The 23283-nt window shown below is 46.4% G+C and overlaps 1 protein-coding gene across 2 annotated transcripts in view; it reads right to left on the bottom strand.

Moving 5' to 3' along the window:
* The window catches only part of SDHAF3 (succinate dehydrogenase complex assembly factor 3), a 48166-nt gene that overhangs the window by 16636 nt on the left and 8247 nt on the right, over nt 1-23283 (bottom strand). The gene's annotated exons all lie outside the window — the stretch shown is intronic.

Here is a 23283-nt window from a genome sequence, read left to right as displayed (position 1 = left end):
GGTGGTACAGGATTTGTCGGCCCGCCTCCAGCATTAGGAGCAAGTGGTAGCTGGTGCTCCGGCGATGGTTTCCTGTGGTCCTGTATCAGTATGTGAACCCAAAGCTACACTCCCTGACTTCTTTTCTGGTGACCGGAAGGCGTTTTTTGCGTTTCATGAGGGATGTAGATTATACTTTAGTTTGCGTCCACACTCTTCTGTGTCTGATTACCAGAAGGTGGGTATTGTTATCTCCCGATTAAGGGGTAATCCACAAAATAGCAGTTCTGTCTGCAGTTGTCTGACTCGGCTATTCCTTGACTCTGAGCTTGTCTTTACCCTTGGTCTGACGTTCCTGTTTGGTTTAACCCTTCAATTGGAGTTGCCCATTTTTATTGCAATCCAGGCCCAGATCACCATGAAGACTTCTTCCAGCCATGACTCATTTCTGTAGTCTCCACAGCCCCATGCCTCTCTCTGATGCCTCACATAATAATTATGCATTCATTCTGTGACCACACAGTAATTATCCACCCCTTCTGTAACCCCTCTGTGCCCCCTCCCTGGAATTCACTCCATTAATTGTTGGGACCCACTCCAGAAATCCATACATCGCCTCTATGCTCCTTTCTCCCATCTATACCCAGGCTGACTCCTCCCCCTCACTCTGAAAATACTATACTCTCAAAGACAGGATCTAGTTCCTGTCATGTGTTAGCGCAGCAGAAATGCTGTCCTAAACTCTCGGTCATAACCTGAAGGTTGACGGTTCAATTCCCACATGGTTTAGGTAGCTGGCTCGAGGTTGACTCAGCCTTCCATTCTTCTGAGGTTGGTTAAACGTGCACTCTGCTTAGTGAGGGGGTAATAAATAAAATTACCTGAAAGCACTGTAGAATAAGTTGGCGCTATACAAATAACAAGATTAATTTATTTTTAGTTAGGAGGAGTTATCCAGCGAGAGCCATGTTAGTGTGACGAGGACAAATGTGGCTGCAGGAAATGGGAAAAAAGTCATTTTGCATATAGAGAGGCACACTAGTGTGAGCAAGGAGGATAGGGGTAACTGCATGCTGTCACAAATGGATGGTTTCCTGGAGCGGAATGGGGGGGGGGGGGGGTGAGTGGCAGACCCCCAAACCAGGGATAGTTGAAAGGCCTGGATGAGAGTCTTAAAGGAAAAACTCAGAATTTATTTAATAAGTTATGTGCAATAGAGTTTTCTAAAGACGACTTAGGACAAAAAGTTAGGAATAATTAACCCCCTCACTGTCCTATACCACCAGGTATATTGAAACTAATGCCTTTACTTCACAATAGCCCCCAGGGATGCTAACATTAATGTCTTCAGTATCCTAAGACTACAATTTTGAAATTAATACCATCACTGCATTAAATAACTATGGATACTGGGATTATTATTTCTTCTCTAATCCATCAAGGATCCTGAAATTCAACCCTTCACTTTCCTAGACCACTAGGTTTACTGACATTAAACCTTTCATTATCCTAGATCGCAAGGGACCTTGAAATGAACTCATTTACAGTGCTAGACCACCAAGGATACTGACACGAATGTCTTCACTGTCCTAGACCACCAATTATACTGACATGAACCTCTTCACCACCCTAGACCACCAGGGATCCTGAAATTAACCCCTTTAATGCTATACACTAAAAAGGATGGATAAAATAACACCTTCACTACTAAAAGCATCAGAGATCTTGAAATTAACCTGTTTACTGACTTAAAACTATAAGATATGCCTGATATGCATGCTGTATAAGTCTCTGTTCACATATGCATCATAACTTCTTTTCATAAAACACGGTTTAAGTTTTACTATCAGAGAATGAAGCAAGTTTGCAGGTAGGCAAGCAACTCGCAACTTGTTTTTACTTTTCCTTAGCAATATTGGGAGAAACTGAATGAAGCGAAAAAGAATTGACGGACCGTCGTTTAATAAACCCCCCGTGTAGAGCAGGAAAGTACAAGGAACAGCCAGAGAATTGCTGGCTTCAGGCATTACAGGACAGAATATAAACTCATTGGAAGCGATTTTCTGGATTTGGTGCTTGCACACAATGATGCCATTTATACAAAGGAGATGGACTGGTTCTGTGGTTCTCTTCTTTAAAGGTCAAGATACAATGAAACCTGTAGGCGTCGGTTATTGAATCTTATCTATGCTGGAAAAACATATCAGGTAAAGGAGCCACAAAATATTTACTTATTGTAATATTCTATCTCATAGAGGCTTATAATGTACTCGGCACTACCTCATAGCACTGCACAATCTTATTCTCTATTATAGGGAAAGGTTAATCAGCGAATGCAATACAATCCTGCTCCATGCACTTCTGTACAAAATTCACTCAATCACATGGAAAAAGTGGGGAAAGCATAAAAGGATAACTAGCTAGCTAAAGTTGTAATCAAAATTATTCACAACCCCCCCCCCCCTTATTGCAAATTAGGTTTATTAGCCAAATTTACAAACTTTCAGCGGTTTGCAAAAAAAAAAAAACCTAGATTAAAAAAGAAAAATGAAACTAGCTCAACACAACTAACATCACAAGTGGGTTTTCCAAATTTAATGCAAAATCCCACTTTTGCAAAGGGGCTTGTAAATTGAAATCTCAATCTTGCTGCAGGTCTTTTGCCATCACCTTAGGGTTTTTGACCACCCGCCTCCTCAGGAACTTGGTGGCAGCCGGTGACAGCTTCCTCTGTCTGCCATACCCAGATAGTGCAGTCAGTCTTCCTTTAACTTTGAACTTATGAACTATGCTTCCAACTGTATCACTAGGAACATTCAGTGTTTACTATCGTTTTGCATCATTTTCCTTGTTTGTACAAGACAATGATCACATCTTAACTTTTTGGACAACTCTCTCGCTATATTTCTAACATGCAATTGAATGTCACAACTAAGGGTGAATGCACACGGGCGGAAAATCTATGGTGAGATTTCCCGCAGAATTTCCGCCCGTGCACGCTACCATAGGATGGCATTGGTTTATGCCATCCTATGCAGACAGCCGCAATTTGACCATGTGAAAACTCGTAAACAAATCGCAGCATTCCCTATTTCTGTACGGGCCTTGCAGAGGCCCACACAGAAACGTCGCCACTGACGCTTTGGCTCTGCACATGTGCGGCTGTGCGCTGTCCGGCACATCGCAGAGCAGAGAGAAGACACTGGGGGAGGTGAACCGCGGGCCACTGCAGAGGTACGGGTCACATCCCGCTGCAAGAATTCTCGCAGCGGGATCCAACTCGGCCGTCTGCATTCACCCTAACACAACCCAAACCAGTCCAGGTATTTGCTATGATTTTATCTCAAGCACACCTGATGCAACTAATTAAGCCCCTGATTACTTGCATCACATGTGCTTGAGACAACAACTGGCTTGCAAATATGTGAGGTTATGAGAGATTCTATTCAGGAGGTAGAATAATTCAGAGACTTCACTAGTCATTGAAAGTGAAGTTTAGTGTTGAGTTTGAAGAAACCACTTGGTATATTAGTTGTGTTGAGCTACTTACATTGTTCTGGTTTGTTTCATTTTTTTGCACACAGCTGAACGTTTGTAAATTGGAGGGGAAAAGGGGGTTTGAATTAGTTTATTTGCAACTGTACATAGCTAGATAGATACAATTGTCACATGCACTACATGACCTCTTAACTATACAGCCTCTGCACTAAAACATCCACCATCAGCACATCACACTTCACATTCTCTTGATATTTTGATGCGTTCTTTCTTGCAAAAGTGTCGCGGATATTTTCTACAACATTTCACTTTTGATGAGTGGGACAGTATGACTCAGCCAATAGTTGTGAGCACCACCTAATGGCAGCCGTGAGCAGTGCAAGACGACAATGCCGTAACGGGTGGACAGAGAACACTCTTTGTGACTTGCTTTGGATTTCTTATGTGCAGACAGAAAAAAAACAGATGGGATACTCTAGATCTGGATGGATTTGAATCTGAGGCCCCAGCACCATCCACAAAGGACCATAAATTGTCCATTAAAGGGGTTCTGACATGAATAATGTATTTATGCTTTAGCAGCCATTGTTCCCTGGTCTGCCTAATGGACACAGGGAACCCACGATTTTTGGCTGTTAAAGCATAAAATCATAACACTTACCTGGTCTCCTGTTGCTGTTGACATGGGGGGGGGGGGGGGGGGGGTCATCTCCCGGCAGGCGCTGTTCTTCTGCTTCTCCCTCCATGAGCCGCGCCGCACCGGGATCGCGCGCATGCGCAGTGGAGAGGTGCCTTCTGACAGGAGTCAGGACGGGCCGCGTCTCCACTGCGCACGCGCAGAATCTCGGAGTTCAGCCAGGACGGACGGGCCGCCCACAGCAAGCACTGCTTGTGACGTGCTTGCTGTGGGCGGCCCGTCCATTCACCTCGGAAGTGGCTGACGGACGGAGCAGAGCAGGAAGCGGTCATTTTGACCGCTCCTGCTCTGCTTCTACAAGCCACAGAAGAAGATGGCGTCTGGAAGGAACATGCCTGGTGATCGGTCCTGGCCAGACAAGGTGAGTACAATTTTTTTTTTTAGTGTCAGAACCCCTTTAATTCTAAATCGCGTGGTGGGGAATTGACAATGTAGCAATTTCCTGGTATGAAGATATAACCCTCCACAGGGCCATTGTCCCGCAATACATCTTCATGACGTAAAGTATCAAAGCCTGATTAGAAATACTCCATTCAGAAGATTTATGAAGGTTAGAACTTCCAGTCGCGAATAAAAATGAACAAGAAGTAAGGTTTTCCTAAATCCTATTCTTTGGCATGAAAAAGGACCATAAAATCATGGCTTTGATTCAGGGTGAAGAAAATTCCAGGCGCGCTGTATGAGGATTAACCCTTTCCAATCCACTGTCTGATGTCTAAAGACATTCTGATTGAAGGCTGTACAGCTCCGACGTGGAAGACGTCCGGCAGGGTATTATTACTGTAGATTACCGGCTGCTCTGTTGTCGGGGGCCTCTCCAGCATGTCCCATACCGCAGTACTGGCTCTAGCCAGCAGATGGCGCCATTGTATAATGGCAGAAAGAGAAAGCCCCGTAGGAAACCCTGAATCCAAAATTGGATTGCAAAGGGTTAAGGATGTAAAAAACAAGCCCCTTATTGTTAGAGGACAAGGCCTTGCTTCTGTGCCGGGCCGGCCACTTCATCTGCCCGTTACGAACTAATGCAGGAGACAATAAAGGCAGATTCTTCTATTCATGGTTAGATGCCCATTCTGTTACTCACAATGATTGCCCTTTCTTAAACATATTTACCATTAATTATATACAATGGCTATTCGGTCTGAACTGTTCTCCTATTCATGTATTACAGCCTTTCTCCCGTAATCATGCCGCTCAATATCAAGTGTTCGGCTGACCAGCGATCAGAAACAGCCGCAGGTATTACTCCCGCTGTCTTCACACTATATTTTATAATTATATGTAATCCTTTATAAGTAATTGGAGAATTAATTTTGTAGCTAATTTCATTATAGTGTGCTTAGGATTATAATCATTACATCATGGTTAATGGCTTTAGCCGTATTAACACTCGATTTTTAGGTATTTGCATTCTTTCCCCTTTGTTGTAATATATGCTTTATTAATTGGTATTGCGCTTCTTATGTTGTTACTGATCATGTGACACTCTGATGTTACCCGCTGGCTTTTTAAACCTGCCTGTCTCTTGCATTACTTTGTATATGGCCAGAGGAGGGTGCCGATCCGGTACAGAAACGCATTGCCTTCTAACAATAAAGGGGTTTGCTTATTACATTCTTGCTCCTCCATAGGGTGTGCCAGGAATTTTCTTCAGCCTGTATCAAACTCTTGCACGGATTTCTCCTTGCTCCGTGAATACCGGCAGCTGCTGGGGTCTTTTAATCAGCATAAATCATGGCGACCTCTCCACTGCTGGCCAGGACCAAGAACATCTTATTCTCAAGACCACAGGATGTCCCGATTGCCAATCTTGATCAGCGACAGAGAGAATGGCAGTGCATTTAAATGGCCATCTTTCCCCTACTGTCCAAGACCAAGAAACTCTCATTCCAGGGACTTGTGGAAATCCCAGGTGCCAGTCTTGACAAATAATGGAGGCATGGCAGGACATTTCATTAATATGTAGGAAGTCTTCAAAAGGCGCCATCCACTTCAATGCAGAATTAACCAAGCATGGCCATCTGCCTGTCCATTGTTGGCTGAGCCTACGAGTAGATCTTGAGGTTCCAGCTGCTAGACCCTCACAAACCGATGACAAATCTATAAAACTACGTTAATGGGTATTCCGGGCACAGACTAACATTTTAAAATCTAATGTACATCATCACAATAAGTCATCTTGTAATAGGCTCCCTGTAACCGGTCTGGCTACTTTCTGAATTTTCTATGTCATGTGACTTTCCGCTTAAAAAAATATCTCCACTTCCCTTTTACATCTTGTCCACATTTGCCACTTCCTCCCCTGCCAATAGCCTCCAACATTCTGTGATCAGTGCATGATGGGAGGACAGGAGCAGAAGTACTGCGGTGTATTGCTCATGTGCAGTTCAGAGAGTTGGAAGGTCCGGTCTGTCTGCTTCAGCAGCTTTCTCTGGCTCTTTCACCGAGAGGGAGGTTGGTGCTGGTAAGTTTTAGGACCTGTGAGCTGTGGGTGGAGCTACAGTGCTGGCCAGTAACCAGCTCTATGCATGCTGGGAGTTGTAGGACCTGTGAGCTGTGGGCGGAGCTACAGTGCTGGCCCGTAAACCAGCTCTATGCATGCTGGGAGTTGTACTTAACAGTCTGTTACACTGTTTACTGTGAAAGTGATACAAGTAAACACAGCGGCAGATTGGCGGCTGCACAGGGTGAAGAAGAGGGTCCAGAGCCGCAGGTAATAGCTACAGGTTGCCGCTACTTAGCTGTACCTCCTAGATTTCAGCATTTTCAGAATTTGCATTTTATGCCTGGAAAATCCTTTTTAATATTCCATACAATAAACCACAGTCTAACCGAAGACAACAATGGGCAGTAGCCACCTCTCATGGGCACGATATCCGCTGAATTTGCAAGTAAGAAAACTAAAAGAAAACAAATTCTGAACAACAAGAAGTAGGAAGCTGTCAGAATGAGAAGTGCGGTCTCTCGGGAGCGGCCTCATCTCATGTACTGACACGGTCTTATCCAGCAGACTTGCTATTCCGGCACATGATTCACTGGTGATAAGCAACAGCGATAATCCTGTGTGTGGATTTCATTAGTTCTCCCGGGATCTGATCTCCCACATCAGGAAGAGAAGGACGCAAACAAATGTACGATATAGAGAAACTCTACACAATTCTAAAAAGTTTAAAAAACCAAAAACACTTAAAGGGATTTTGTCATCAGAATTTTGCATCCAAAGTTGGCACCATAGCGCTGCCGGCACATGTAACGGTCCCTGGACATATGTATGTTAAAAAGAGAAGAATGTCACCGATCAAAAACTTACTTTATTTTCTGGCGACTTATATGCTAATGACCTGACTCGTATCTCAGAGGCGGGTTATTAGCTGCCAAACTTTGCTTCTGGTTCATGCACAATACACCAATGAAGTTGAGATGTGCAGACCTGGAGCTCAATGTGCATGTCTGTTTCCGGCTGTGGCGGAGGGCTGCACCAAGACTTGTGCTGGGGAAGGCAGCCAAGGTGTCAGGGGCATGAATAAGGACAGGGCCTAGTGACTCAGGGCTCCCTCCATGATTCAAGATCATTAGGTCATTACAATACAAGATGCAAAGTAATAAAAAGTAAGCCCCATTTACACGCAAAGATGATCGCTCAAAATTCATTCAAAATATAGGGAGAATGGCAGTTTGAGTGATCATTTTGCATAATCTGCTAATGGGCAGTAATACCCATTAGCAGCTTATTAGCTTCATTTCCATGTAAGTGAGCCTCCCTGAGCTGTATGCAGATAACAGCGGGTGGTCTATTCTCTGCATACAGCCCCTTTGTTCTGCCAGGGAACTGCAGTTGAATACAATGTTATCAGCGCTCCTGTGGAGAATAACAGCTTACGGTTCCTGCTATCAGCTGCCCGGCCGAACGATGGATTTTAAACTCAAAATAAAATTATCTTTCAGCCAAAAAGTAAACGATGGTAGCATTTACACACAACAATTGTAGCTCAAAAGTCATTGTTTGAGTGAATAGTGAATTGTAAATGCTCCCCGCTCAGCGAGAAGCCCACGAGCCGGCCGTCTTCTCTGCCTGTCTAAACGCTCTGCACGAGCACCAACGACCTTGGCGGTGACCTCAGCGCCCCTGCAGTCGGTCGTCCCGTCTAAATGGGATATAACTGTATGAAGCTGTTCATCAAGTTTTCAAAGTTGCTTCACTTTCTGTTTTAGCATTGCAGTAGAGCAAAAAAAAAAGTTGGAAAAATAGCGAATCCCCATGTATTAATCAGCGCAGTACGGAATGCTCGGTCTGATTGGGTGGCGAATCAGATTTTTATTCTCTACTCCCCATCCTGCCACCGCGTACGAGACGTCTCCTGAAGGTCATTAGAATAAATAGATTAAAGAAATATTCAAATATTCACAATCCACAAAAAGCATAATAAAACAGGCATTGAACGCGGGGAAGTTGCTGAGAGCGATTTGTGTCACGTGACCCGCCGCGGCCCAGAAAGCCCTACTTAATAACATTCCCCATTTCATCATGTGAGCGCATGAAGCGTCTTCATCTTCATAAACTGCGGCTTCGGGCTCCTCGCTTCCTTCCAGACTCACCAAACGCACACCGACAGGTCTTTGATTACCGGCTCCCAGGACTGGACGCAAGGAACGAGACTCTTAACTTGCTAAAGGAGGCAATTAGGAGGCGGCTGAGAGGTTTTCCTAATAAACATTCATCTTCTTAAAGGGACACAACAACTATAGAGTGTAGTCTTGCGTGCAGCAGAAATACAATCTATTATTCCCTGTTATCAGCTGCCTAAAGTGGAGATGAAGCTATAGTGTTCTTCAATGCAATGAGTGCTTTTAGACAACACAATTAGCGTTCGAACGAGCAGTTATAATCAATTGGTCTAAACGCGAAAAACAGCTGAATGACAAACAAAAATCGCTCGCTTTTCATTCGTCGTCCAAAACAATCATTAGCTCATTCGCCAATCGTTCGGTTTAAGCAGTCCCTTTCATTCACTCGGATTGAACGATTCATCTGCCTATCTAAACAGGCTACTTTCATTGGTCCATGCACATGTGCGTGTTAATGCGTGCGGGAAATAGATCGCAGCGTGCTGTATTTCTCCACGTACCATGCAGCACGAGCCCTATACATTGGTAGAAGCAGTGTATATGTAGTGGCCCAGTACACTCCTTCCTGGCCCCCTCACCAGAGGAGGAAACACAGAGGCTCATGGGGGCACCTTCAACCCTCATGTGTTGAAGATGGAAGAAGAGGAGAGATTTCCGGGAATGTTTGTTTTCCGCTTGAATTGTAAGTGAGCCCCAGAGAGAGAGAGCAGAGAGCAAGTTCAGTCTGTCAAGGCCGAGTGCAGAGGTACTCAATTGTCTTTTTTTACACACTCATTCGTCCTGCAATCTGGGACCGCCTGGTAGAGGTACTCTATAGTCATTGTTCACACTCGCGTGTCCTGAAGTCTGGGACCGCCTGGTAGAGGTACTCTATAGTCATTGTTGACACTCGCGTGTCCTGAAGTCTGGGACCGCCTGGTAGAGGTACGCTATAGTCATTGTTCACACCCGCGTGTCCTGAAGTCTGGGACCACCTGGTGGAGGTACTCTATAGTCATTGTTCACACTCAAGCATCCTGAAGTCTGAGTCTCGCTGAGTTTAGGTACTTGTCTGACCAAGAGGCAGTGGAGTGACCCTAGCCCTATCCTCCTCTTGAGTGTTCCCCGTCCAGGAGCAGTTCCTGTCAGATAACTTAGCCCGCAGGACCGGTTTCATCCTGTGTTTCCTCCTGGACCTCAATTCTGCTGTTTATTGCCTGCACGCCCGTCTCTTGTATTTTGTGACTTGTATTACTAAAAGTTGAAGTCTCAAGTAAAGTTATTCCAGGCCTTGATCATTCCCAGGGACCTGAGGTACTATACTACTGTCTGTGGTTCCTTTATTTCCCTGCCGATGTTCATGCCGGGGGGCGGGGGTACCGGAACGGTGGTGTCACATGTGACAAATCCCTCTACACCAGTTACCCTGTTTATTAGGCATCCCCATGCAGGGGTTGTCCGAAAGACGCCCAGCGCTGCCCTAGTCTTGGCTATGTGTGTCCCTCCGGGAGGGAGCGTGCTGAGTGCCGCCGTGACAAGCCAGCATCTTGCCTTCCCAGCTCCTCAGTGTATGCCATGTGTCCGAGGTTACCCTACGGGATGTTGCATATACAATGCTGTCCATACGCAATGCATTGCTTAGTGACCGGCCTATTATGTTTTTATGTCCTGTATAGTCGGGCTACAAATGAAGAGAGATTGCGGGGCGATCTCCCTCCTTACATCTCGGCTGCTGGCTGTTTCTTACAGCTGACACCAGGCTGAAACAGCTCCGATAAGTCACACAGCTCATCTGAGCTGTTAACCCTTTATATGTTGCCTTCAATTCTGGCATTTAAATCCCCCGAACAATGTTCGGGAGTCCCATAAGGCCCCCTCCCCCCACGCCCCCTGCAGTGAGATCGCAGGGAGCAGAGCAGGTGTCATGGCAGCCTGGGGCCTTCTGAAAGGCCTCAGGACTGTCTTGGCAGAATGCCTATCAAGCCATCCCTGTGGGGTGGCTTGATAGACTGCCTGCCTGATAGCAGTAGGATATAATGCTATGGCATTACATCATACTGCAGGAGCCATCTGGCTTGAGGAAGGTACATGTAGCACCGAAACGCGTTGCCTTGCACTGTTCTACAATTACCGGAATAAAGGAGAATCTACGATACATTCTACTCTGCTCAGGGTTAATCTTCGGCGGTATTTAAAACAGGAGGGGGTGCTGTGGACTTCATATCCTCCTCCTCCAAAGTGCCTTGGAGTGATATCAATACCCATAAAAACTGTAATTCTGTGCAAAATCCTATGAGCGCAAGAAAGGTTTTTTTTATAATTAATTTTCTTATTTCACATATGGGGGGGGTTCCTCTTTGAAAGGACCCCTACAACCCTTGCAGCTCTCCCCTGATCCAGTGGATGCCATCGGGCATAGGAATAGCACAGAAGGACTATCCCTATAATAAAGGTGAGGCAGCTGTTACCATAGAGTGCTGTGCTGTCCACACCAGGTGAGAACATATTAAAGAACTTGCTTTATGTTTGGCGCTTTCAATTTCTTTCTGATGGTTGGTCATTAGGGTCCAAAATGGGTCAATCATTAAGGGGTTATACAAGCATTGAATCTCTCTGCAATGTATGTGAACCCAGCCTAAAGGTTAATGACTCCACCTGAACTGGATGGACATATGTCTTTTCCGGCCTTACATACTATGTTACTATGTGATAAGGGCTAATATCAGGTTATGCCTATGAAGGATCGATACATTCTTCATGTCAGACTCCATATAGCCTGGAGAGCCGAGTTCTTCATAGCGCATCAAAGGTCACCTGAAAAGCCACTTTCTTAAGACTCCTTTGATACGCTCAGCAGGAGTTCATTCTGTAGATGATTCCTGCTGAAAGCACTGAAGACACAAAGCCTCCACTGGAGACCCCTCCGCCGCCAGCAGCTATTCACGATGATTCCTACCACTCTTCAATGTCTTCTGCCCTCACTGTCTTTGCATACAAAGTCAAGAGAAGGAAAGTAACGGCGGTGTGAAATTACCAAAATGCTGCAAATTTATACAGAAAATGTCCAGTAACATTCATGTCATCTGGTATCGGAAAGTCTGGAAATTCTGGACATTCAGATGCCGGATTAAAGGACTTTTGCCTCTACATATCTTATTGCTGTATAAGCTCTCTGGGTTTCTCTACTCATACAGGTAAACTTTGCTACATTTTCAAAAACCTCTCATAATCCAGAAAAATCAGCTCCCACATATTTCTGGATAAGGGCTAACGCCCACGGTCGGATTTCCGCCGCGTGAAACGCGGTTGAAATTCGCAGCGTTACACCGCAGCTATTAGGTTCTATTGAACCTAACAGCTCAGTGTTCAGCGTGAAGTAACCAGAGGCATGTCCTATTTGCTGTGGAAGCACACGCGGCCGGCTTCCATTGTAGTCAATGGAAGCTGGCCGTCTCACTATACTTCTGCTGTAGCACAGTAGAAGTATCGTGTGAATACGCGACCCCGCCCACCGCGTCATCTGACACTACTGGGGTATCATGCGCTGTACTGCGCATGCACACCGGCCCTCCATGCGAGACGTGTACGGAAGATCCAGAGTGGCAAGTATGGAGGTTTTGAGGGGGGGGGGGGGCGTGGCGGACTATGCTGCGATATTCCGCTGGCGGAGTCCGTCACGGCCATGGGCATGAGCCCTATAAGAAATTTTGCAACGTTATATAAATATGGTTACAATTACCAATTTTAATTCCAAATCTGAATTAATCCCAGACTGTTTAAAGGGGTTGTCCCGCGCCGAAACGGGTTTTTTTTGTTTTTTTTTAACCCCCCCCCCCGTTCGGCGCGAGACAACCCCGATGCAGGGGTTAAAAAAACAAACCGGAGAGTGCTTACCTGAATCCCGGCGGTCCGGCGTCTTCATACTCACCTGCTGAAGATGGCCGCCGGGGTCTGCTCCCTCCGTGGACCGCAGCTCTTCTGTGCGGTCCATTGCCGATTCCAGCCTCCTGATTGGCTGGAATCGGCACGTGACGGGGCGGAGCTACACGGAGTCGGCATTCTGCACGAGCGGCCCCATTGAAGACAGCAGAAGACCCGGACTGCGCAAGCGCGGCTAATTTGGCCATCGGAGGCCGAAAATTAGTCGGCACCATGGAGACGAGGACGCCAGCAACGGAGCAGGTAAGTATAAAACTTTTGATAACTTCTGTATGGCTCATAATTAATGCACAATGTACATTACAAAGTGCATTAATATAGCCATACAGAAGTGTATACCCCAACTTTGTTTCGTGGGACAACCCCTTTAATACCAAGGTGCCTCAGATCATCATAACCCAACTCACTACTAACCCTTTCAATGGTTGCTAATCTGGCATCGAACAGGTCATCAATAGCCGCTTAAGAGCCCCGTCAATCTGCTGATGACCTGAGTACTCAGAACGTGGTCTACAGCACAATGGCTCCAAATTAGGCGATTGGAAGAGAGCTGCAATACCAAACCGGGCCACTACGCTATGGACAGCATTCTGAGCATTCCGCCCATTTGCAGCAGCTTCTCATTAGCTGACCCCCACGCAAATACTACTGACGTCCTTTTATAAGGATAGGTCATCAATAGTTTTACCCTACTGACAACCCTTTAAGTCCAGGTTGGTTTTCTGCCTCTGGTTGTAAACAATATTCCCATGCACAGCAAGCAGAGATTTTGAATTGAAACACAAAGTACATTAGAAAGTTGTAGAACTTAATATTTGCAGCTCTTTTGACATAACATTACAAAAGCCCACTTACAGTATATTAGACTGACAAACTCAAATATAATGCTTTGGCGCCACCTTGTGGCAGGATAGTTCTGGAGAAGTCTGTATATAAAATACATCATAGCAACGTACAGTAAGTCTAAGGGTGCGGGCAGACGAGCGTAGGCGTATTTACGTTCGCACGAGCGCAACGAAAATCGCCCGAGCGCAACGTATAATCGCCCGAGAGAACGTTTTTCACCGATCACGACCAGAGCTAGAAAGCTTTTCGGCCATCGAATATGCGTTGGCGCGTATTTCGGTCGCATATGTTCCGTTTTTTTTTCGGGTTGCCGTTTTTACGCGCCGTAAAATCGCCCGTGCGAACGAATACATTCGAAACCATTGCCTCAGATGGTCACGTATATACGTTTGGTCGCAAAAACGCGCCGTTTATGCGCTCGTCTGCCCGCACCCTTAGGAGTACAAAAAAAGTTCTCTGTATGGTTGAAGATCTAGTGTTTATTATGCTGAACCCTGAAAATTTCATTGCTTTCCATTTTCCTTTATTTAACCTCTTCATGACCATGAGGATACATGTACACTCTCAGCTGCCGTCGAGTGTATGGAGCAGGCAGTCACACAGCCAGCCATCCGCAATCAGAGAAAGCTCCAAATTGCAGCCGTTAGGTTTCTTGGAAGGGGCTTAAAACATATGGTCCTCGGGACAAAAAAAGTTCTGGTTCTTGAGTTGGATGTGGAGTGGGACCGGAGATCATTTAGGCCCGACTCCATTCACAGTAGGCAGGCAGTCGTTCATAGATGAACGCCAACTTGTTTACATGAACCGATCGTCGTTCAGTTTTTATGTATGCAGAACATGAAGGACGAACGATAAGAGAATGAATTATCATTCATTGTTCAGTCGGTGCATGCATTCACACTGAATGAGAAGTGTTCAGAATCTCAGTGGATGCGGGAATCTGAATGATTTATTGGCAGTGTAAATGTGCCCTAGGATGTGGGTTGCAATGAAATGGAAAATATAGCAGCCCGTGTTACCTTATTTAGTGAACATGGCCACACCAGGAAACTTTTTCACATGCACATCCTATCATTTCATGTGTCTTTGCTGCCACCTTGTGGTAACATTTTGAACGTTACAATGTATCAGAGCAGGTAAAATGTGTCATTCTGCAGCCCAGACTGTTTAGCTCCTGGAGTATTGTCTACAGTGGATACAACATGTAACAAACCCTCAGCTGTGAGAAGTATCACATCTGAATGGTTTATCCAAGAATTAAAACCAAAGAACGTAAGCATTCTTTACAGACTTTTTTTGTTTTTTCATTTGTTTTCTCCTCTCCAAATAAAAAAAAATCATTAATTTTTCTGCACAGAATAAGTAAATAATGTGTTATTTTAACAGATCAGTTTTATGGATGTTCGAAAAACATTAATCTCTCCAGAGATTCCAGCTTCAGAGCATGGGAGTTCTGTAGAAACTGTTTGGTTAAGAATACAAGGAGAGAACAGCAGAAAGGGCACCATTGTTGGCATTTACTACAGATCACCTGGACAAGCAGAAGATATGGATGAACTCTTTCTACATCAGATGGCCAAGCTCTTAAAGAAGCATGACATGGTGATCATGGGAGATTTTACCTATCCAGACATTTGTTGGGAATCTCTCAGGTAAAAGGAATGGATCCAACAAATTCTTATTCGCTCTTGCTGACAGCTTTATCTTCCAAAAGGTAGAAGAGAAAACAAGGGGATCTGCTATCTTGGACCTAATTCTTAACAACGAGGAGGGAATGGTTGAGGAAGTAAGGCCTCCTTCCCACGGACGGATTTCCGCCGCGTTGCCCGCAGCTATTAGGTTCTATTGAACCTAATAGCACACTGCTTACGGTGCGGAATTGCACCGCGGAATTCCGCACCGTGAAATCACCTGTCCTCACCCGCGGCATGCTCTATTTGCTGCGGGGGTACGCGCGGACGGCTTCCATTGCAGTCAATGGAAGCTGTCCGTTCACGCTATCTTCCGCTGTAGCACAGCGGAAGATAGCGTGAAATCGCCTCTCCGCCTACCACCGCCGCGTCATATGACGCAGCCGGCGCATTATATGACACGGCCGGACGCGTCATGTGACGCGGGTGGGCGTGTCACGTGACGCTGCGGCGCGTCATGCGGAACCCAGGACGCCGGATCCGCAGGTAAGTATGGGATCTTTGGGGGGGCGCCGTGACGGGCTCCGCCGTAGAATTTCGCGGCGGAGCCCGTCACGGCCATGTGCAGCCGGCCTAAGGGTGGCTGGGACTTTAGGAGGGAGTGATCATGCTATCCTTGAATTTTGGATAAAAAGGGGAGAAAAACCTGAGAAAACTCAGACCTCAAGGTTGGATTTCAGAAAAGCAGATTTCAATGAACTCAGAAAGAGGATAGGAAGAATCCAATGGCTGGATGTTCTTAAGGACAGAAATGTCCAAGAAGGTTGGGAAATATTGCGAAATGAGATTCTCAAAGCACAATCGTTAACAATCCCTAAAAGAAGGAAGAATGGGAAGCATTTAAAGAGACCAGGATGGATGAACACAGAACTTGCACATATACTAAAAAGGAAGGAAAATATGTTTATTAAATGGAAAGAGGGGGGAATATCTAAAGAAGAATATAATGGGGTCTGCAGAAACTGTAGGGCAAGTGCCAGAAAAGCTAAAACTAATAATGAATTGTGGCTTGCAACAGAGGCCAAAAGCAATAAAAAAAGGATTTTGGGGGTATGTCAAAAGTAAATAAAAAGTCAAAGATGCTATTGGATGCCTACAGGATGAAAATGGTGAATTGGTTAAGAATGATGTTGAGAAGGCCGAACTTTTAAATTCCTATTTTGTATCAGTTTTCTTTCAGAAAGTAGATGGAACATACACTGATCTTCCCTGTGCTATTGGGGGAATAAAAGAATGCAGGCTATCTGTAAGCAGAGAGATGGTGAGGAAACACTTAGCTAACTTTAATAAATTTAAGTCTCAAGGTCCAGATGAATTACATCCTAGGTTACTAAAGGAAGCAGCAGAGGTAATTGCTGAACCACTCGCCATAATCTTTGAAATTTCCTAGAGAAGAGGAGAAGTCCCAGAAGATTGGAAAAGGGCAAATGTTGTCCCTATCTTCAAAAAAATGGAAGAAGATGGATCCAGGAAACTACAGGCCTGTAAGCCTAACTTCTATACAGGGAAAGATCTTTGAACACATTAAACAGCATGTATGCAAGTACTTGGATGAAAATGGAGTAATTAACCCGAGCCAGCATGGGTTTGTAACAAACAAGTCATGCCAGACTAATCTAATTTCTTTCTATGACAGAATCACTGACTGGGTTTATCAGGGAAATGCGGTGGATATAGTAGATCTTGACCTTAGTAAAGCATTTGACAAAGTATCTCATACTATACTTATTGAAAAAATGACCAAATATGGGATTGACAAGGCAGCTGTTACGTGGATTCACAACTGGCTAAGTGATCGTACTCAAAGAGTGGTCATAAATGGCTGCACATCCAAGTGGAAGAATGTATCAAGTGGGGTACCACAAGACTCTGTCCTAGGCCCAGTGTTGTTCAATTGATGGGAAACTGATCAAATTTGCCAACGACACAAAGCTAGGAGGGATAGCTAACACTAGGGAAGAGAGAGAGAATATTCAAAAAGATCTAGAAAAGCTTGCACAGTGGGCAGCGACTAACAGTAACAAGGAGAAATGCAAAGTCCTGCATCTGGGCAAAAAAAATAAAAAAAGCACATACAGAATGGGAGGAATTGGGCTAAGCAGCAGCACATGTAAAAAGACTTGGGTATACTAATAGATCATAGACTGAACAGGAGTCAACAATGTGATGCAGCAGCCAAAAAGGAAAACACAATTCTGGGATGTATTAAGAGAAGCATAGAGTCTAGATCACATGAGGTCATTATCCTCCTCTACTCTTCCTTAGTCAGACTTCACCTAGAATACTTTGTCCAGTTCTGGGCACCCCACTTTAAAAGAGAGAGACAGACAGACAAACTGGAGTAAGTTCAGAGAAGAGTTACCAGGATGGTAAGCAGTCGTAATCATGTCCTATGAGGAACGGTTAAAGGATCTGGGAATGTTTAGCTTGCAAAAAAGAAGGCTGAGAGGAGACTTAATAGCGGTCTACAAATATCTGAAGGGCTGTCACACTGCAGAGGGATCAGCCCTATTCTCATTTGTACAAGGAAAGACTAGAAACAATGGGATGACACTGAAAGGGAGGAGGCACAGATTAGATATTAGAAAAAACTTTCTGGCAGTGAGGGTGATCAATGAGTGGAACAGGTTACCACGGGAGGTGGCGAGTTCTCCTTCAGTGTTCAAACAAAGGCTGGGCAAATATCTGTCTGGGATGATACATCATGAGGTCGGTGCCAAAGTCAGGCTCCCAGGCCAACTCAAGTGTCCTGCCTCTCCCTGACGTGTCTGTTTCTAAGAGCGATCTATAAACCTTACTACCTATCCGGATGTCCCGTACCCGTGGGACTGGATCCACTATCCTAGCCGTCAAAGACGTGATGCTAAAAAAGGCTGGTACATCTGGGTTGCCAACCAGAGGAGTAATAGGGCCTGGCACGGAAATTAGCCCTGATTTAATGGCAGGACCAACCCTAGCTCCAATTAAATTTTCCAGGAAAGGAGACAACCCTATATCCCTGTGCCTTTCTCTGCCCGGCAACCAGATGCACCCCAGCCCCCCAAACGGCACAGAGTCCTGTTCCAGCTCACTCACCTCTTGCGCGCTCTACCATGGAATAGAGTGAATATACATTTAGTCAAGGACGCCTTGTAATACAGTGAAAAATTTGGAACCCCCATCCCTCCCAACTCCTTGGAGCCAGTAAGGGCCCTCCAATTCCACCTGGGTCTGTGGTCACCCAAAATGAACCTCATTACTGACCCATAATATTTTTGCTTCTCTGTGAGGTCTTGTTTTCTGCGGGAAGAGTTTTAGTTTTCATTGGTACCATTTTGAGGTACATGTGACTTTTGGATTGCTTCTGATTACGTTTTTCAGCAGGCAAACAAAAAGGAAAATAGCAATTCTGGCATTACTTTTTAAAATTCGTTTTACAACATTCACCATGAGACAAATAAAATACTGTCATTGTTTGCGTTGTTACGAACACGGTAACATCGATTATGTGTTGTTTTTTTTTGCTATGTTATCCATTTCAGGCCGCATGCACACGGGCGAGTCAGATTTTGCCTGTGGGATCCCGCAGCAGAATCCATCCCTTGCGGCATCGGCGTCCACGCGTACTTGCTTTCGGTTCGCTTCATCTGTACTGCAGTAGTCCGAAAGGCTCTCTGTGGAAATGTGCAGTTCAGATATTTTTTCTTAAACTCCTGCTTTTCCCGCGGGATGTTAATTCCGCGACAAGTCGCGGGTCAGTAGGTTTCCTTTGACTTCAATGGATGCTCTCCCTGTGGACACTGCAGAAAAATGGAGCATGCTGGGAATTTCTATCCACGAGCAGAGACTGCAATTGGTTTCCACGCGCGTGCATGAAAAAAATGACTTTTCCATAGAATGCTATGGAGGGTATTTGATGCGGAACCCGGAGGCAGCCATACCGGACTTCCTTGTCAGCTGGGGCGCAAAGTACTGCAGCCGAAGAATTGCCCGCAGCTCCAATATGTTGACTGGGAGACTGGAATTCTACCTGGACCAGGTCTCCTTCGCCACTAGGCCCAGCAGTGTACCCCCCTAGTCCGTCAAACTGGTGTCCATGGTGAGGACTTGCCATCATAGGGGCAGGAACAACTTGCCCCGCTAAATCCGTGGAGAGTCTAGCCACCATTGGAGGGTGCACTGACCTGTCCCATCTCGACAGAATGGTCCGCTGCTGAATGCGGGTGCCGTGGATGGCTTGAAGGAAAACACCGATCCTCCCTGGATCCTTCAGGGTTCTGGAGCAGAAGAAGCGATCGGGTGGATGGGCCATAAACTTGATGGCATAACCCTTTGTTGCAACCCCAGCCAGATGTCTGAGACCGGAGCCTGCTCGACTACGCTGAACTGGAGAAGCCATCCCCCCACCCTGTCTGAGACGAATGGGGGTTGCCCCTCATGCAGAGGACTTGGTCCTGGGGGTCTTAGTGGACTAAGGCCCCGACCGCCGGGATTGCTTTGGCTTGAACGATTGTCCTTTCTTTTGCTCCTGGGGGGCCTTCCTGTCCTCCCACCCGCGAGAGCTTGCCCGGCGAAAGGAACGAAAACGCCTACACTGTGGGGCCCTCGATTGCTTGGAGTGACTCTGCGGTAGATGAGAACTCTTTCCCCCTGTGGCTTCCGAGATGAGCTCATCCAGCCTGCCGCCGAAAAGGCGGGATCCTGCAAAGGAAATGCTGATCAGCGACCCCTTGGAGGAAGCGTCCGCATCCCAAGACTTCGAAGACAGAATCCGGCGGGTCGCCACCGAGGCAGCGGATGCTCGCGCCACAAGCTTGGCCGCATCCAAGGAAGCTTCACAGAGAAACTTGCCTGCCTGTTCGATCTGCTCCGCCATATCCGCCAGATCCCCCGAAGAAGCCCCCTTGATCCGTGATGGCCTTACTGACCCAGGACGAGGCAAATACAGGCCTGAGGGCTGAACCCGCTGCCTCAAAACACAGACTTTGCCAAAGACTCCAGCTTCCGATCTCAGGAATCCTTGAGAGAAGAAGCATCCGCCGTGGGCAGAACTGTGTGCTTCGCCAAGCGGGAGACAGGCAGATCGACTGTCGACGAAGACAACCACATCTCCACTAGATCTTGTGGAAAAGGGTACATCACGTCCAAATAACCTAATTTGGAAAAATATTTGTTAGGAACTTTCCATTCCTTAGATAAAACCTTGTCAAAATTCTTATGGGGAGGAAGAGTCTTCAAGGAGCGCCTGGGACGCCTATAAGAGAAGGACATCACAATAGTGGAGAGCTTACGAGCCTGCTCCTCCTCCACGTCAGAGTCCAAGGAAGACTGACAACTCCCCTTCAGAACTTCTATCCTCCCCAAAGGACCGTTGTGACCTTGTACCCGATACACACGCCGGGAATGACAGTGACCGGGAGGACACCCATGAGCTGGAGGGCCTACCTCGCTTCTATGGACGGGCGTGCAGCGGGCCCTCCCTGACTAAACCATGCATACTAGAAGCATCCTGGGAGACTAATGTCCCGCGATCCAGTCTATCCAGTTTCGCACCGGACGCCAGGGTGAGGTCAGACACCACAAGAGATAGGGAGCGGGCCCATTCTGGCTCAACCACAGGTGAGGACTGAATGGGGAGAGGGGGGGGGGTGCCTGAAGATTGCACAGCCGCCTGTTTTACAAGGGTACAGTCATTACAAAAAGGCTCAACATGTACTCATGCGAACTTCGTATTACAGCGAGAGCAAGCATAATGCATAACTCTGGCTGGTCCCAGTCTGGACTCCTAAGCTCTGGGGTCGGCCTTGGTGCTGGGAATTCACAGGTAAAAGCCTGTTATTCACGCTCAATGCCAACTGAGGGGATACAGCAGCATGGAAGCTGGTCGCCAAGCAGAGCTTACCCTTAGTCCAAATGTGGTCTGGGGAGCTGTAGGGCCCAAAGACCGGAATGCTGTCCACCGTTGATCCTCAGAACAGCTGTTGCCGTGGGATAGCTGATCCGGGATGGAGCAGGAAAGAGAGAGAGCAGGGAGGATTTGAAGGGGATGCGCTACCCCCAAATAGGCCAGCGCAGCCAAACCTCTTCCCCTAATTATCCCCATTGAGGGCGTTACCCTGGTAACAGCTGCCGCCAGGGAGGATCCTAACCAGCCAGAGTCCCCCTAACTAACTCCCCAAGCAGCACCAGAGGTTACCCCGCCACCCCGCTCCTACACTGACTACACTTCCAGGTGCGGGGGCGACAAAGCGTCCTGCGGGGAAGCTAAGAGAAATGGCGGGGAAAGGAAGGCAAGAGGGGGCTGACGCCCCCTCCCGCACAGAATTCCGATGCAGCTGCATATACTCACCTCTCGGACTCCTGAAGGATGGCAGCTCCCCAGCTCCAGCAGAGCCTTCCCCCTGAACTGTTCACCTTCCTTGGTTGGGTTAATGGGGAGAGTCCTGCCTCCCAGTTAGCCCTGGCCCATCCAAGGGAAACATTCAGCCCTTACGGGTAAGACTGTCCTCCTCCTACGACACTAAGCTAAAAACTCATTAGCCTGGTGTCGGCAGGAGGAGATATGGCCAGTGGGCGGAGCTAACACTTTTTTGCTTAGTGTCGACTTCTATTGGCAGTAGCTATATCCCATGGTCTTTGCGGTGTCCCCCACTGACACGAGCAAGAAAGGAGCATTTTCTGAAATACTACCTGTACCACGTACCACACCAGAAAGTCAGCAGGAGATTAGGGAGGTTTACAAGTGGCTCAAGAGTTAGCTGTAGGAAGGAGGGATTTGGGTTCATGGGGAACTACTAGTGGCTACAGGCTCTACCGTAGGGACGGGCTGCATCTCAATAGGGAGGGTGCAGCTGTGCTGGGGGAGAAGATGGCTAGAACGTTCGGAGTGTTTAAACTAGCGATTGTGGGGAAGGGCAACCAGAGAGATAGAGGGGAAGATATTGTAGACATTGACCTGGGACTAAGTAATAGAAATGGAGGTGGACAGGTGGGAGGGGTTAGTACAGGTAAAACTGGCAGAACAGTTAGAAGCGATACACCTAAAATAAAAAAAATAACCCCAAACCTCCAAACTGTATGGTCACTAATGCTAGAAGTGTGACCAATAAGGTTGATGAACCTGAAGTAATATAGTCTATAGAAAACTATGACCTAGTGGGATTAACTGAGACCCGGTTGGATGTGGCTGGGCGCTTTAATTACAGGGTTACAGTCTGTTCAAAAGGAATTGTAGAAACCAGAAAAGGGAGGGGGTTTGTCTTCATGTAAAATCCTGTTCGATGCCCACAATACGGGACAATATATGGGAGGGAGATGAACATGTGGAGTCTCTATGGGTAGAGATATATAGAGGGAAAACAAACAAAATCCTCATAGACGTTTTCTATAGATCACCAGATATAACAGAAGTCACTGAAAATCTATTACTGAGGCAAATAAATAAAGCAGCAAATCACAATGAGGTAATTATGTGAGACTTCAACGATCCAGATATAAAGTGGGAAGCTGAAACACAAAAAGGGGAAAAGTGAACTAACAGGTTTTACTATTAACGTGTTTTGTGGACCATTTTTTAATTTTATGTCCCTGTAGAGTACTTGAACCTGCGACTGCATGATTGCTCAGATAATACGTTGCATTGCTTCTGTACTGCAGTGTATTATCGCTTATCATAGCATATCACAGGCCATGGCAGACCTGAACACCTTTGACAAGCATCTGGCTGCCATGGCAACTCAATTTCATGGCGGAGGTTTGATGACATCACAGAAGGAGCACCTTCCCCAGGTTAACCTCTTACATGCCGCGATCAACACTCAGCATGGAAGGGGCTAACAGCTGGGATGCGTTTTCTTACTGATTAGACATGGGGCACAAAGAGGTTGTGATCCTTCTCCTTGCACAGCCAGCAAGATATCTTCCCTGCAGCGGTTGCTGCACAGGAAATGTAATATTACAGGAGGGCTCTGAACTGGGGAATCCCAACTATGGTGTCATATGTCCTAATAGGGCATATCAACAGGGGATGCCATCTTGGCATAACCTCGT

This window comes from Eleutherodactylus coqui, chromosome 12, assembly GCF_035609145.1.
Source record: "Eleutherodactylus coqui strain aEleCoq1 chromosome 12, aEleCoq1.hap1, whole genome shotgun sequence".
Classification (NCBI taxonomy): Eukaryota; Metazoa; Chordata; class Amphibia; order Anura; family Eleutherodactylidae; genus Eleutherodactylus; species Eleutherodactylus coqui.
The sequence above is the reverse complement of the archived record's forward strand: the minus strand, read 5'-3'. Positions and strand labels throughout refer to the sequence as shown.